The sequence below is a fragment of the Heterodontus francisci genome, chromosome 35, assembly GCF_036365525.1.
Source record: "Heterodontus francisci isolate sHetFra1 chromosome 35, sHetFra1.hap1, whole genome shotgun sequence".
Lineage (NCBI taxonomy): Eukaryota > Metazoa > Chordata > Chondrichthyes > Heterodontiformes > Heterodontidae > Heterodontus > Heterodontus francisci.
In genome coordinates this window covers 16,444,949-16,460,564 of record NC_090405.1, presented here as the reverse complement: position 1 = coordinate 16,460,564, position 15,616 = coordinate 16,444,949, and the positions used below count along the sequence as shown (strand labels likewise).

General features: G+C 45.9%; 2 non-coding genes across 2 annotated transcripts; both read left to right on the top strand.

Moving 5' to 3' along the window:
• The first annotated feature begins 5,233 nt into the window (after nucleotides 1–5,233).
• On the top strand, nucleotides 5,234–5,322 carry trnar-ucg (transfer RNA arginine (anticodon UCG)). The gene is given in 2 exon segments: nucleotides 5,234–5,270; nucleotides 5,287–5,322. It is a non-coding gene; the product is annotated as a tRNA-Arg (tRNA).
• Nucleotides 5,323–13,059: 7,737 nt separating this feature from the next.
• trnam-cau (transfer RNA methionine (anticodon CAU)) lies at nucleotides 13,060–13,131 on the top strand. The gene has a single exon. It is a non-coding gene; the product is annotated as a tRNA-Met (tRNA).
• The last annotated feature ends 2,485 nt before the right edge of the window (nucleotides 13,132–15,616 follow it).

The following is a 15,616-nucleotide window of genomic DNA, read 5'->3' as shown; positions in this document are numbered from 1 at the left end:
ACAGTGAAGTCGAGGAAGGGAAGGGAAGTGTCAGAGATGGACCATGTGAAGGTGAGAGAAGGGTGGAAATTGGAAGCAAAGTTGATAAAGTTTTCTGGTTCGGGGCAGGAGCAGGAAACGGCACCGATACAGTCATCAATGTACCGGAAAAAGAGTTGGGGGAGGGGGCCTGAGTAGGACTGGAACAAAGAATGCTCGACATATCCCACAAAAAGACAGGCATAACTAGGACCCATGGGACATCGATCTGGTCCAGGGGAAATGATTCCTGTTCCTCCGGCCTGGGTATTCTGCTGCGTGAAGGCAATTTAACCATCTCTGAAGTTAAGATGCTGGTGGGCGGTCGCCTTCTCGTAGCAGATGTAATGTACAACAATGCTCCGCTCCAGTTAAGCAACGTATATGCCCCGGTCCAATACAGTGAGCGGCTGACCATCCTCCAGCAACTCACACTGCTGCTGGTGACATCCAGGCCGGTCATTCTTGGAGGTGACTTCAACTGCATCATTGATGCAGCTGGACAATCTGGCAGTGACGACAGAAAACTGGACGCTCCGCACAGATTCTTAAAAAATGCCAAACTGCACAATGTCTTCAGCAAACCTGCAGACGGAGCGCAGCGTAGATACACCTGGTCAAGGTCGGACGGGTCTGCCCGTTCCAGGATTGACTTCCTGTATGTGTCCCCTGCTTTCACGGTCAGATCCACCGACGTCAAGCCGGTGTTCTTCTCCGACCACTGCCTCTTACTGGCTGACTGTCACTTACAGGATGACCAGCGGGTTGGCAGGGAGACATGGAAGCTGAATGCTACACTGCTAACCCAGAGAACATTGAGGAACTCAAAAGAGATTGAAAAAGTTGGAGAACAGTGAGACCCTCTTTGAGTATCCGGTGAACTGGTGGGAAGTGATCAAGGTGAATATCAAGACGTTCTTTATCTCCAAAGGTGTTCAGAGGGTGTGAGAGAGACAAAGGGAAATGTCCCAACTCCAGAAAAGAATGCAAAATCTGCTCTGGCTGCAGTCGATGGGGGTCGAGGTCAAGGAGGTGCTCCAAGAGGTGAAGAGCCAGCAGGCCTCGCTCTTTGCCACGGAGGCCTCCAAGATCATCTTCCGGTCCAGAGTCCGCTCCATTGAGCAGGATGAGAAGTGCTCGCGTTTCTTCTTCCAAAAGGTACACAGAGAGAGCTCTGTGATCAGCAGCCTGAAGGAAGAGGATGGCTCGGTCACAACTTCGCAGTCCGACATACTAAGGATTAGCAAATCCTTGAATGCTGGGCTGTAAGACGTGAAGTCTATGGACAGCACGTCCTCCCAGTCCTTCCTGTCATCGATCACAGAGGTCTGCGATGACAGCATGCAGGAGAATCTGGACAAACCGCTAACTCTGGACAAGCTGACAAAGGCCATCAAGTCTTTTGAGACGAAGAAAACTCCCGGAAGCGACGGCTTACCAGTTGAGTTGTATTCGGCCCTGTGGTGCTGGGTCAGCCCAGACCTGCTGGAAGTGTACGAGAGTATGCTCCTGGCCGGCAGCATGTCAGAATCCATGAGGAAAGGCATCATCACCCTCATCTACAAGCAGAAGGGGGAGAGGGCAGAAATCAGAAATTGGCGGCCCATCTCACTGCTTAATGTAGACTACAAGATTCTGTCCAAAGTCATCGCCAGTCAAGTCAAGTCTGCTCTGCAGTTGGTGATTCACCCTGACCAGACCTGTACTGTACCCAGCAGGAAGATCTCTGATAGTGTCGTGCTACTCAGGGATACGATCGCCTACGTACGGGACAGGAGGGTGGACACCTGCCTCATCAGCCTGGACCAGGAGAAGGCTTTTGACAGGATATCGCACACACACATGATGGACGTTCTTTCCAAAATGGGGTTTGGGGAGGGAATCTGCAATTGGATCAAACTGCTCTCCACAAACATCAGTAGCACAGTCCAAAAAATTGGGTGGTAATCAGAAAGTTTCCAATCAAATCTGGAGTCAGACAGGGCTGTCCTCTTTCCCCTCCCTTGTGTGTTTGCTGTATCGAACTCTTTGCTGAGTCTATTAGGAAGGATGCGAGCATAAGAGGGGTGACAATCCCAGGCAGTGGAGTCACTCAGGTCAAAGCCTCCCTGTACATAGATGATGTTGCTGTATTCTGATCGGATCCGCTGTCCATTCGCAGACTGATGAGCATCTGCGACCAGTTCGAACTGGATTCGGGAGCCAATGTTAACCATGGCAAGAGCGAGGCCATGTTCCTTGGGAACTGGGCTGACCGATCCTTTGTCCCCTTCACTGTCAGGTCAGACTACCTGAAGGTGCTGGGGATATGGTTTGTAAGGGCCGGGACGTGCACCAAAACCTGGGAGGAGCGAGTAGCCAGGGTACAACATAAACTGAGCATGTGGGAGCAGCGATCACTCTCTATTATGGGTAAGAACCTGGTCATCAGGTGCAAGGTGCTCACGTTGTTGCTGTATGTGACGCAGGTCTGGCCCATACCCCACTCCTGCGCTCTGGCGGTCACCCGAGCCATTTCCCGCTTTATCTGAAGACGCAAAATGGACAGGGTCCGGAGGGACACGATGTTCAAACCTCTGGATAAAGGCGAAAAAATGTACTCAACGTCGCCCTCAACCTGATGGCCACCTTCGTATGTGGCTGCATCAAGCTGTGCGTAGAGCCCCAGTATGCAAACACCAAGTGTCACTACGTGCTGAGGTTCTATCTGACCCCGGTGTTGCGAAGGATGGATCTGGTCACATTGCCATGGAACGCTCCATCCAGTTGGACCGTGCCTTCGCGGAAATGTTTGTGTGGAAAAACACCTTTGACCACCAATCCATCAGGCAGTGGTCAGCACGGAATGTCCTCAAGTATATTTTTGGAAAAGTCTGGAAGAGGAAAGACCGGCGGGAAAGCTCGGTCCAAGGCCAAGTCTCGCTCCTCCCGGGCTGGACTGCAGTTCCTGGTGGGCCGTGTTCTCAGGCTCCTGAGAAAGGGCAACTATGCTGAGCGTGTGGGTGCCGGAGCCCCGGTCTATCTGGCTGCTGTGCTCGAGTATCTGACCGCTGAAATCCTCGAGTTGGCCAGTAACGCGGCCCAGGACAACAGGAAGACCCGCAACATCCTCAGACACCTACAGCTGGCTGTCCAGAATGACGAGGAGCTCACCAAGCTGCTGGGAGGGGTGACCATCACTCAGGGCTGTGTGCTGCCTAATATCTAGGCCATGCTGCTGCCCAAGAAAACAACGTTCGCAGACCTCCAATCCTCCGGCACCTCCCCCATATTCAGTGAGGATTTGAAGATGATCCTCAGCGCATCCACTATTTCCTCCCTGGCTTCCTTTAACAACCTCAGATGCAAACCATCTGGCCCTGGTGATTTATTCATTTTCAAGGATGTCAGACTCTCTAGTACTTCCACTCTCATTATGCTTATCGTATCTAATATTTCACACTCCTCTTCTTTTCCTACAATGTCTGCATCATCCCTCTCCTTTGTGAAGGCAGAGACAAAAAACTCATTAAGAACCCCACCCACATCTTCTGGATCCACACAGAAGTTCCCTTGTACATCTCTGATAGGCCATACCCTTTCCTTAGTTATCCTCTTGCTCTTAATGGACTGATAAAACATCTTTGGGTTTCCTTCAAGTAGTTGTATCCAGTCCACATCCACCAAATCACCTCTCAGTTTTGTAAAATTTGCCTTCCCCCAATTTCGAACTTTTACTTTTCGAGCTGCCCTGCCATTACTTAGCTTTACAAACTCATTATTGCTCGTGTAATAAGTGTAATAAGTAGAATAATTTACCAGTTACTCACCGATCAGCTTCTTCCCCTGTACCATGGAGGCTGAAAAGGCAGAAAAGAAAAGAGAGACCAAAGAGCACCTCCTTCCCCTAGTCAGTGAAGTCCATCACACATCAACTCACAGCTTTACACTCTGTCCAAACAGCACTTCCTAATTAGTAATTATTCATAAATTACACTAACTAAAACATTAGTAACCTGACCGATTACAAGGTAGCTATTTGAGGGTTTTTAAACAAAGAGCTTTTTTCCCTATCCTGATTTCAGGTCCCACTCTGGACACTTGCTTTTGATTCCAGGACACTGAGGGCGGGGTGCTGCCAAATATCCAGGCCGTGTTGCTGCCCAAGAAAACCAGCGCTCCGGGCACCAAAACCAAGTCAATCTGCCAGGATTTTATCAAATACCCAAAGGCTCTTTTCAGATCCACCCACAGTATCTGAAAGGGCTGATTACTGTCTGAAGTCTGCTGTACCCACACCTCTGTCTATCCCTCTTCATCTAGAACAACCAGTGTTATCTTCCATTCCTTTCACCATCATGTGTTTAACTCGCTTCTCCTTATAGACAGTCAGATATCAATGTAATAATGAAATGATCTGTGTCAGTGCTGGCCATTTCCCTGTCCTGATTTCAGACCCCACTCTGGACACTTGTTTCCCATTCCAGGACCTTCTTGTATTAATATTCAGCACCACCTGTCAGTCAGAAACTTGTCTCAATGAACCGATCCTTTTACTGAACTTCCAACTGCTGCTGGCTATTTCTCGAGGGAAAGAGCTGCTCACTGTATAAGGATGTGAGGGGAATGTAACCCGGCTGCTGGTGAGAAGGTCCCGTCTTCTCAATCAAAAGCCTTTTATTTTACTACAGTGATTCCCAGATTCCCAGCTGGTCCGTTGAGGATTTTGTTTTCACAGAAATAACTTGTTAAATACAAATCTGATTCCAACATGTCAGTAACAGGACAGAATGGGAACCTTTTAAAAGGATGAAGCAACTATTTCAGTGGCTTCTCCCTGTCCCCCTGAAGCCTGTGTGAAGGGGAATTACCAATAGTCTGTAATTTATTACTTCCACACGGAGTTTGAGTTATTTGTCGTGTGAAAGTTTGCTGAACGGAGTCTTTTACTGTCAGTTACGGATAAGAAGTTGACAAAAATTGGCAAAATAAAGCTGTTCATAAAATAGCACCAGCAATTTGAGTCGGTAAAAGCAAAATTGTGTTTTAAAAGTTTATTTAAACCGCTACGGGAAAATAGATTTTTATGTACTTTTCCAGTCGATCACTTCTTTTCCATAGTGAAATTGGCGGCTTTCACAAATTCAAATATTCTGCCAGGTTGACAGGTTCAACCAATGATTTTTTGTATTTTGTGCTTCGAGGTTCTCTGATTGAATCACTCATGTGAGTTAATGGCTGTGTGGCCTAATGGATAAGACATCTGACTTCGGTATATTCCATGATGTTATCAGAAGATTGCAGGTTCGAGTCCTGCCACGGTCATTTTGACCCAAAGGGATTATGCAGGGCTTTGGGGATCGAGTCGGGGACTGAACAGATTGGAAACCCGACATGGACTTAATGGGGCGAATGGCCTCCTCATGTTCTGTCACTGACTTTATGAGAAGAGGGTGACCAATCAGAAGTGGGCTGGGGTTACAGCGGGCTCAAACTGCAGGAATTCCAGGTCCCTGAATGACTGAGCTGAAACTGATCAGTTTCACAAACCCTGTCAGTTTCACTGCAGGAAACACCGTCTCGGGGGAAATAACATCACAAATAATTCCATTTGACTAATTATTCAGTTATAAAACAATGGGCAGATGTGACGGTGCGATGTTACTTTTCACTGTGAGGGGAGAATCCGCCATCTGGGTAAATCAGCAACTTTATAACATCGTCTGTACGTTTGGAAAAGAAACGATGAAAACTCTCCCCATAACCCTGGTGTGGTGGAAAGGCTCAATTCAGAGATTGGAATATAACGAGAGCACAACATAAATCATTAACTGATATTTCCGGCATAAAACACACCCCAGCTCCTGTTCCCAGGTCACTGCTGTCCCTATGAGGCGGTGGGTGACTCTGAAAAGAGACTTTGTTTTGTGTTTCTGCAGGAAAACCACAAAGATCCTCCCAGGCAGTGAAACTCATCTTCCCAGAATCTCCATACCAGATTGAAACAGAAAACACAAAGAAACACACAGTGAAAAAGTTCCAGAGAGTTACTGAGCATTAAAACCAATGAAATAAACCAATTCTAGAGAGATGTTGGTGCAGCTTTTTCAGAGAGATTGTGGGTGGCTCTTAAAAGAGCCGTTGTGTTTTGAGTGTTTTCACTACATGGTGGAGTTTTACTTGGAGTTGATGTACTTGGTCACTCACTTTGTCCCTTCTCACATTCCGAGCGCTTTGTTGGGTGGAAATATTTATTCAGGCAGTTTCAACAGCTCAGAGCCGACATTGAGTCAGAAACCAGAAATGGGAGTACGGGACACAGACAAGGAATTGAGGCTGAACCTTTCTAAATCTCACTGGTTATAGGCCTCAGCTAGAGCATCGTGTCTAATTCCATGCTCCACACTTTAGCAGGAATGTCAAGGCCTTAGAGAGGGTGCAGAGGAGATTTGCTAGAATGTATCAGAGATGCAGGAATTCAGCGAATGTGGAAAGAATAGGGGTCTGGGGTGTGTGAAGCTGGGGTCCTTCTTCTTAGAGCAGAGATGTTAATGGGGCAGTTAATAGTTGTGTTCAACATTGTGAAGAGTTTTTATAAGAATAAAGAAGTTTGACTACAATTAGACAGAGCCTCGGTGAGATCACACCTGGAGCACTGTGTACAGTTTTGGCCCCCTTATCTGAGGAAGGATATACTTGCCTTAAAGGAAGTGTATCAAAGTGTCACTCGATTGCTTCCTGGGATGAGGGGATTGTCCGATGAGAAGAGATTGAATAGACGAGGCCGATATTCCTCAGAATTTAGAAGAGTGAGAGGTAATCTTACTGGCACCTAAAAATCTTAAGGGATTTAACAGGGTAAATGCTGGGAGGATGTTTCCTCTGGCTGGGGAATCTAGAACTAGGGATCACAGTCTCAGTATAAATGGCTCCATCATTTAGGACTGAGAAGAGGAGAATTTTTTTTCACTCAAAGTATTGTGAATCTTTGGAATTCTCTACACGCAGTGGTTAGCACCGCAGCCTCACAGCTCCAGTGACCTCGGTTCCGTTCAGGGTATTGCCTGTGCAGAGTTTGCAAGTTCTCTCTGTGACCACGTGGGTTTCCGCCGGGTGCTCCAGTTTCCTCCCACAGCCAAAGACTTGCAGGTTGATAGGTAAATTGACCATTGTAAATTGCCCCTAGTGTAGATAGGTGGTAGGAGAATGGTGGGAATGTGGTAGGGAATATGGGATGAATGTGGGATTAGTATAAATGGGTGGTTGTTGGTCGGCAGAGTCTCAGTGGGCCGAAGGGCCTTTTTCAGTGCTGTATCTCTCTGTGACTGTAGAGATGGAAATGCTCAATCATTGGGTATATCCAAGAGAGAGATCGATAGGTTTTTGGATACTAAGGGAATCAAGGGATCTGTGCTAGTGTGGTAAGATGGAGTTGATGTAGGAGATCAGCTGTGATCTTATTGAATGGCAGAGCTATTTCGATGGGCCGAATGGCCTACTCCTATTTTTTATGTAAAGTTCCATTCCTCTCAGGGAATATTTTATTTTCAAACAGAGAAATACTGCACACACTGTAAATCTGAATAATAACAGAAGATTCTGGAAACACTCAGCAGTTCCAGCAGTATCTGTGGAGAGAGGAAGGTAGGAGCAATGTTTCAGGTCTATAGAAGGGTCACAGAACTGGACCATTAACCCGAGCTTCTCTTCGCCACAGTTGTTTCCGGACTGGCTGAGTGTTTTCAGTATTTTAGGCTTTTTCTTTCTGTATTTCATCCTTTTCCCATTTGACTATTTGCTGTGAAACTTTCAGCGTTGTGCTCAGTTCTTTGTGTCGTTGTGTTTTCTTTATTTGAAGTAATGTAAATAGTATCCTGAAATGAATTTGCCAAATGGTTGGGCAAATTGTTACAACCAGTTTTTGAGCAAGTTCTCCACATGCACAGTGAAGGATTCCTTCACATTTGTGAAGACCATACAGGACTTGCATATCGATAGCAATGCCGTGTCCATGTGTTCATTTGACATTGCTAGCCTATTCACCAATGTACCACTTCAGGAAGCCATAGATATTTGCACTGCAGTGCTATATCATGGTGATCTAGACCCGTCACCATTGTGTGAATCAGTATTCATTGAACTTATGAACTCGGCAACTTGCACAGTTGAGTTCAGTTTTATTGACACCATGTTTCGCTGGTGTTGCCATGGGATCCCCTCTCGGCCCAGCTCTCACAAACATCTTTGTTGGATTCCATGACAAAACTGTTTTTAAGGGAATGACACCTAACCTCCGACCTCTTGCATATTTCCAATATGTAGATGATACGTTTGCTATATTTGAATCCGCAGCTGCATGAAATAACTTCCTTGCACGTCTTCATGGGCTCCATCCTACACTCAAATTCACCATTGGAATGGAGCAGTCAAATGAGCTCCCTTTCCTTGATGTACTAGTTGAGAAATCTGCTAAGTGGTTTTCCACCACAGTCTACCGCAAACCTACCTTCACTGGTCAATACACGCGTTGGGATTCTTACAGTTCCACGCGCTATAAGATTGGTCTTATCAACAACCTCATAAATAGGGCTGAGTCATTTGCTCATCATGCAAGCTTGATGCTGAAATAGGGCGAATCAAAGACATCCTGCATTACAATGGCTACACTGATCAGATCATTTCTCACTGTATATCGCACAAACTTATAAATGGGCTGAAGGCCGTCATTTTGAGCCCTGAAAAGTGCCCAGTCTCCCTCAAATTACCCTGGAAGGGTAATTTATCCCCAGTATTTGAGTAACAGGTGAAGCCAGCTGTTTCCTGCTGTTACTATGCAGGAGCAACAAGTGTGGTGTTCGCCACTAACAGGATGCTGCTGTCAAGCAAAAGAGACGTCCTGCCTATCACACAAATAAGTAACGTGATATTTGAATTTCAATACCAGTGTGATGCTAGGTTTCTAGACCGTACATCCCAAAACTGGCGGATTGTATCAAATAACATGTCCCTTCCGCTGTTCGCAATGGGCCCTACCCAACCAACCCGTGCTTGCAAAACTCAAAACACAGTATCCCACATGAGATGTGATTCCACAATAGGACAACATTTGCTAAATAATTCTCAGTGTGCTAAGAATTACGTTGACAACCAATTTAAGACTGTCAGTAGGTCTCGCAGTGTGGTGCATTGGTGTGTACTGTAAGCTACATATATTAATACACAGGGCCCTGTTCTTTGCAGACAGAAAGAACATGCACACATGTTGTGCCAGTTTCAGCTAAACAAAATAAGTGACAGCCATTCACTGGCTCATTCCACAGGGCAATGCCTTGACCAATCAGAGTCAAGCTGCCTGGTTTAAATTGCAAACAAAGCTGGGCAGTTATCTGTCAGTTACCATAAACTGATGCATTCTGAATGGCAATGCCTCGCCCAATCAGAGTTCACTTGTCAACCAATCAGCACTCTCTTCTCATACAGAAGAAAGTTGTTGTTTTCCCTTAAATTGGTATTCTTGTGGATTTCCCTGCTGAGTGCAAGACGAAAACAACTGGCTACCAAAGTTTGGACAACATGTCACTATTTTCACGAAATGATTACTTTTATTTTTAATATAAAAATATAAAGCAATATGAGTGTAATATTTACAGACAAATTCTATTACCTCACATTGCCTGATTCTTTCACACTGACAGACTATGTGAACTACTGTCCCGATTTTGCAGTTCTCACTTCCAGTTAGCAAATGTCAGCAATCTGTGATACAGTGCAGGTTACAGACCAGACCGTCAATCACAACATGCAATAATTGTTCAGCTTATGTTGGACTGGTGGGATTTAGAAATACTAGGAACTGAGATGAGCTGTTATTGCATTTAATTATTTGTTTCATGGGATGTGGACGTCGCCAGCCAGGCCAGCAGTTATTGTCCATCCCTAATTGCCCATGAGAAGGTGGTGGTGAGCTTCCTTCTTGAACCACTGCAGTCCATGTGGGGTAGGTACACCCACAGTGCTATTAGGAAGGGAGTTCCAGGATTTTTACGCAGCGACAGTGAAGGAATGGCGATATAGTTCCAAGTCAGGATGATGTGTGGCTTGGAGGAGAACTTTCAGGTGGTGGTATTCCCATGCATCTGCTGTCCTTCTCCTTCTAGGCAGTAGAGGATGCAGGTTTGGAAGGTGCTGCCTGAGTAGCTTTGGTGCATTGTTGCAGTGCATCTTGTAGATGGTACACACTGCTGCCACTGTACGTCAGTGGTGAAGGGAGTGAATGTTGTGGACGGGGTGCCAATCAAGCGTGTTGCTTTGTCCTGGATGGTGTCGAGCTTCTTGAATGTTGTTGGAGCTGCACCCATCCAGGCAAGTGGATAGCATTCCATCACACTCCAGACTTGTGCCTTGTAAATGGTGGACAGGCTTGGGGAGTCAGGAGGTGAGTTACTCACCGCATGCTTCCTACCCTCTGACCAGCTCATGTAGTCACACTATTTATAAGGCTACTCCAGTTCAGTTTCTGGTCAATGGGAACCCCCAGGAAGTTGATAATGGGGGATTCAGCGATCGTAATGCCGTTGAATGTCAATGGGAGATCGTTAGATTCTCTCTTGTTCGAGATGGTCATTGCCTGGCACTTGTGTGGCGCAAATGTTACTTGCCACTTATCAGCCCAAGCCTGGATATTGTCCAGGTCTTGCTGCATTTCTACATAGACTGCTTCAGTATCTGAGGAGTCGCGAATGGTGCTAAATTTTGCAATCATCAGCAAACATCCCCACTTCTGACCTTATGATTGAAGGAAGGTCACTGATGAAGTAGTGAAGAAGGTTGAGCCGAGGATACTACCCTGAGGAACTCCAGCAGTGATGTCCTGGAGCTGAGATGATTGACCTCCAACAATCACAACCATTTTCCTTTGTGCTAGGTACGATTCCAATCAGTGGAGAGTTTTCCTCTTGATTCCCATTGACTCCAGTTTTACTCTGGCTCCTTGATGCCATACTCAGTCAAATGCTACCTTGATGTCAAGGGCAGACACTCTCACCTCACCTCTTGAGTTCAGCTCTTTTGTCCTTGTTTGAACCAAGGCTGTAATGAGGTCAGGAGCTGAATGGCCCTGGCGGAAAGCAACTGAACGTCATTGAACAGGTTATTGCAAAGCAAGTGCCACTTGATAGCACAGTCGATGACATCTTCCATCACTATACTGATGATTGAGAGTAGACTGATGAGGCAGCAATTGGCTGGGTTGGATTTGTCCTGCTATTTGTGTACAGGACATACCTGGGCAATTTTCCACATTGCCGGGTAGATGCCAGTGTTGTAGCTGTACTGGAACAGCTTGGCTAGGGGCGCGGCAAGTTCTGGAGCACAGGTCTTCAGGACTATTGCCGGAATATTGTCAGGCCCTGTAGCCTTTGCTGTATCCAGTGCCTTCAGTCGTTTCTTAATATCACGTGGAGTGAATCGAATTGGCTGAAGACTGGCATCTGTGATGCTGGGGACTTCAGAAGGAGGCCGAGATGGATCATCAACCCGGCACTTCTGGCTGAAGATTGTTTCAAATTCTTCATCCTTGTCTTTTGCACTGATGTGCTGGGCTCCCCCATCATTGAGGCTGGGGATATTTGTGGAGCCACCTCCTCCTGTTGGTTGTTTAATTGTCCACCACCATTCATCATTGGATGTGGCAGGGTGTAGATCTGATCCGTTAGTTGTGGGATCACTTAGCCCTGTCTATTACATGCTGCTTCTGCTGATTGGCATGAAAGTAGTCCTGGGCTGTAGCTTCATCAGGCTGACGCCTCATTTCAAGGTATGCCTGGTGCTGCTCCTGGCATGCCCTCCTGCACTCTTCATTGAATTAGGGTTGGTCCCCAGCTTGTTGGTAATGTTAGAGTGGGGGAATATGCCGGGCCATGAGGTTAGAGAATGTGGTTGCCTGCAATTCTGCTGCTGCTCATGGTCCACAGCACTTCATGGATGCCCAGTTATACATTGCTAGATCTGTTCAAAATCTATCCCATTTAGCACAGTGGTAGTGGCACACAGCACGATAGAGTGTATCCTCAATGTGAAGACGGGACATCATCTCCACAAGGACTGTGCGGTGGTCACTCCTACCAATACTGTCATGGACTGATGCATCTGCGGCAGGCAGAATGGTGAGGATGAGGTCAAGTATATTTTTCCCTCTTGTTAGTTCCCTCACCACCTACCGCAGACCCAATCGAGCAGCTATGTCCGTTAGGACTCGGCCAGCATGGTCAGTAGTGGTGCTACCGAGCCACTCACGGTGATAGACATTGAAATCCCCCAGCCAGACTACATTCTGGACCCTTGCCACCCTCAGTGCTCCCTCCAAGTGGTGTTCATCAGTCTCTCGCTGTCTCTTATAATAAAAACAAGAAATGCTGGAACCACTCAGCAGGTCTGGCAGCATCTGTGGAAAGAGAAGCAGAGTTAACGTTTTGGGTCAGTGACCCTTCATCGTTCCGATGAAGGGTCACTGACCCGAAACGTTAACTCTTCGTTCCGATGAAGGGTCACTGACCCGAAACGTTAACTCTGCTTCTCTTTCCACAGATGCTGCCAGACCTGCTGAGTGGTTCCAGCATTTCTTGTTTTTATTTCAGATTTCCAGCATCCGCAGTATTTTGCTTTTATTTCGCTGTCTCTTGCTGGTTTGCTCAGTACCTTTCTCTGTCTGTTCATTTCTGAGTCCTGATAATCTCTTCCTGGTTTTCTGTGTGTCTTTCTCTGTCTGTTCCTTTCTGGGTGCTGATAATATCTTCCCGGTTTTCTGTGTGTCTTTCTCTGTCTGTTCATTTCTGGGTCCTGATAATATCTTCCTGGTTTTCCGTGTGTCTTTCTCTGTCTCCCTCATTGTCGGTGCTGTTACTCAGTGTCCTTGTGTCATTGTGCAGTGAGGGTGAGTCCGTCAGCACGTGTGTTGCTGAGTCCGGGATTCTTGAGAAATCCGACTCCAATCCGATTTTTATAAAAACATTGGGGAAATGAACATATTTCACTAACAGGCAGCTAAAATTGAAAACAGCAGTTAGCAGAGTGGCGCAGCGGAAGCGTGCTGGGCCCATAACCCAGAGGTCGATGGATCGAAACCATTCTCTGCTATTTATGTTTGGTAATAACACAAACAGTTCACTTTCAATACATCAAGTATTTACCCATAATAACAAGATGCTTCCAAAGGCACTCTATTGCAATCAGCTTCTTCTTTCTAGTGAACACATCAATCATCAACAAATCACTTTTGCTCACACGAACACAAGCTGCAAACACGGACCAGCCGAGTCTCTCCCACTTTGTCAACCCCTTCCTGCAGAGCCTCCTCTCCACCACCAGATGGTGATGTTGGCCACAATAAAACCAGGACAAATGGTCACAGTGAGGAGACGGTCAGTAACAGAAAATAAAACAATAACAGGGAAAACCTTTACACAACAGGGTACATCTTTACACACCAGGAAATACCTTCAGATAACAGGGAGAACACAATCATACAAATGCCTTGTTTCTCCATCTCAGTCTCGTTGCCTCTCTCTCTGTCCCTCACTTTTGCTTCCTCACAGTCTATTCTTGGTTTTCTGTGTGTTTTTCTCTCTGTCCCGTTGTCGATGGTGTTACTCAGCGTCCTTGTAACATTGTGTAGCCAGGCTGAGCCTCCCAACACCTGTGTTGCTGTAATAAAAACAGAAAATGCTGGAAATGCTCAGTAGGTCTGTCAGCATCTGTGCAGAGAGAAACAGTTAACAGTTCAGGTCTGTTTCCTTAGCTCACATTAACTTTGTTCTCTCTCCACAGATGCTGCCAGACCTGCTGATTATTTCAAGCATTTTCTGTTTATGTTTCAGATTTCCAGCATCCGCAGTATTTTGCTTTTGTACGTGTGTTGCTATGTCTGGGTCTGTTTGAGTGCAATGCTATTGCTTTATAAACAGCGTTGAAACAAACATTTATCTCGTTAACACACAGCACTAATACACAGCTGGATATAAACAGCAGCCTGCAGCAGAGGGCGCAGTGGAAGTTTATTAACACAAATAATTCACCAACACAATATTTACTGCTATCCCCAATCACACCACACTTCAACTTAACACGTTTTACTCTTTATTTACATCAACTTCTTCCTTCCAGTAAACACTTCAATTTGGAACACAGCTTCCAAATCACCTTTATTCACAAACCCGAACACACACCAGCCCAGACTTTCCCCTTTCTGTCAACCCATTCCTGCATCACTGCCTCTCCACCAACAGTTGTCGCTAGAATCATACAATCATAGAATGGCTACAGCACAGAAGGAGGCCATTCAGCCTGTCGAACCCGTGCTGGCTCTCTGTTAGAGCAACTCACCTCATTTCACTCCCTAGTCAGTTCAATTTTGGAGGTGGGAAAACTTCTCGAAAGAATAATTCGTGACAAAATTAATAATCCCATGGACAAATGTGGGTTAATTCAAGAAAGCCAGCATGGATATCTTAAGGGAAAAATCATGTTTAACTGTCCTGCTGTAGTTTTTTGATGAGGTAACAGAGAGGGTTGATGAGGGCAATGCTGTTGATGTGGTGCACATGGACTTTCAAAAGGTCTGGCAGCATCTGAAAGGTCACTGACCTGAAACGTTAACTTTGCTTCTCTCTGTACAGATGCTGCCTGACCTGCTGAGTATTTCCAGCATTTCTTGTTTTCATTATGGCACAGAGTTCCCTTTTCAAACTTACAGAATTAACTACAATAATGTAGATTAGATTAGAGATACAGCACTGAAACAGGCCCTTCGGCCCACCGAGTCTGTGCCGAACATCAACCACCCATTTATACTAATCCTACACGAATCCCACATTCCTACCAAACATCCCCTCCTGTCCCTATATTTCCCTACCACCTACCTATACTAGTGACAATTTATAATGGCCAATTTACCTATCAACCTGCAAGTCTTTTGGCTTGTGGGAGGAAACCTGAGCACCCGGAGAAAACCCACGCAGACACAGGGAGAACTTGCAAACTCCACACAGGCAGTACCCAGAATCGAACCCAGGTCCCTGGAGCTGTGAGGCTGCGGTGCTAACCACTGCGCCACTGTGCCGCCTTAATGTACTCTGAGATTCAAGTGAAATATCAGCCCAATATTTACACACATTATGAGTTTATAAGTTTCAGTATTAATTCCCATAGTGCATCCTGACATATACATTAGATATAACATAACATAAGAACAGAAGAAATAGGAGCAGGAGTAGGCCATTCGGCCCCTCAAGCCTGCCCTGCCATTCAGTAAGATCATGGCTGATCTGCTCCAGACCTCAACTCCTCTTTCATGCCAGCTCTTCATTGCCCTCAACTCTCCAATATTTCAAAAATCTATTTACATCCTCTTTAAATACTTTCAGTGATATCGCCTCCAATACTGTCTGGGGTAGAGAATTCCAGACATTCACTACCCTCTGAGAGAAGAAATTCCTTTGCATCTCAGTTTTAAATGAGTGTCCCCTTATTCTGTAACTATGTCGCCTAGTTTGAGATTCCCCCACTAGTGGAAACATTTTCTCAACATCTACCCTGTTAATAAAAACAAGAAATGCTGGAAATA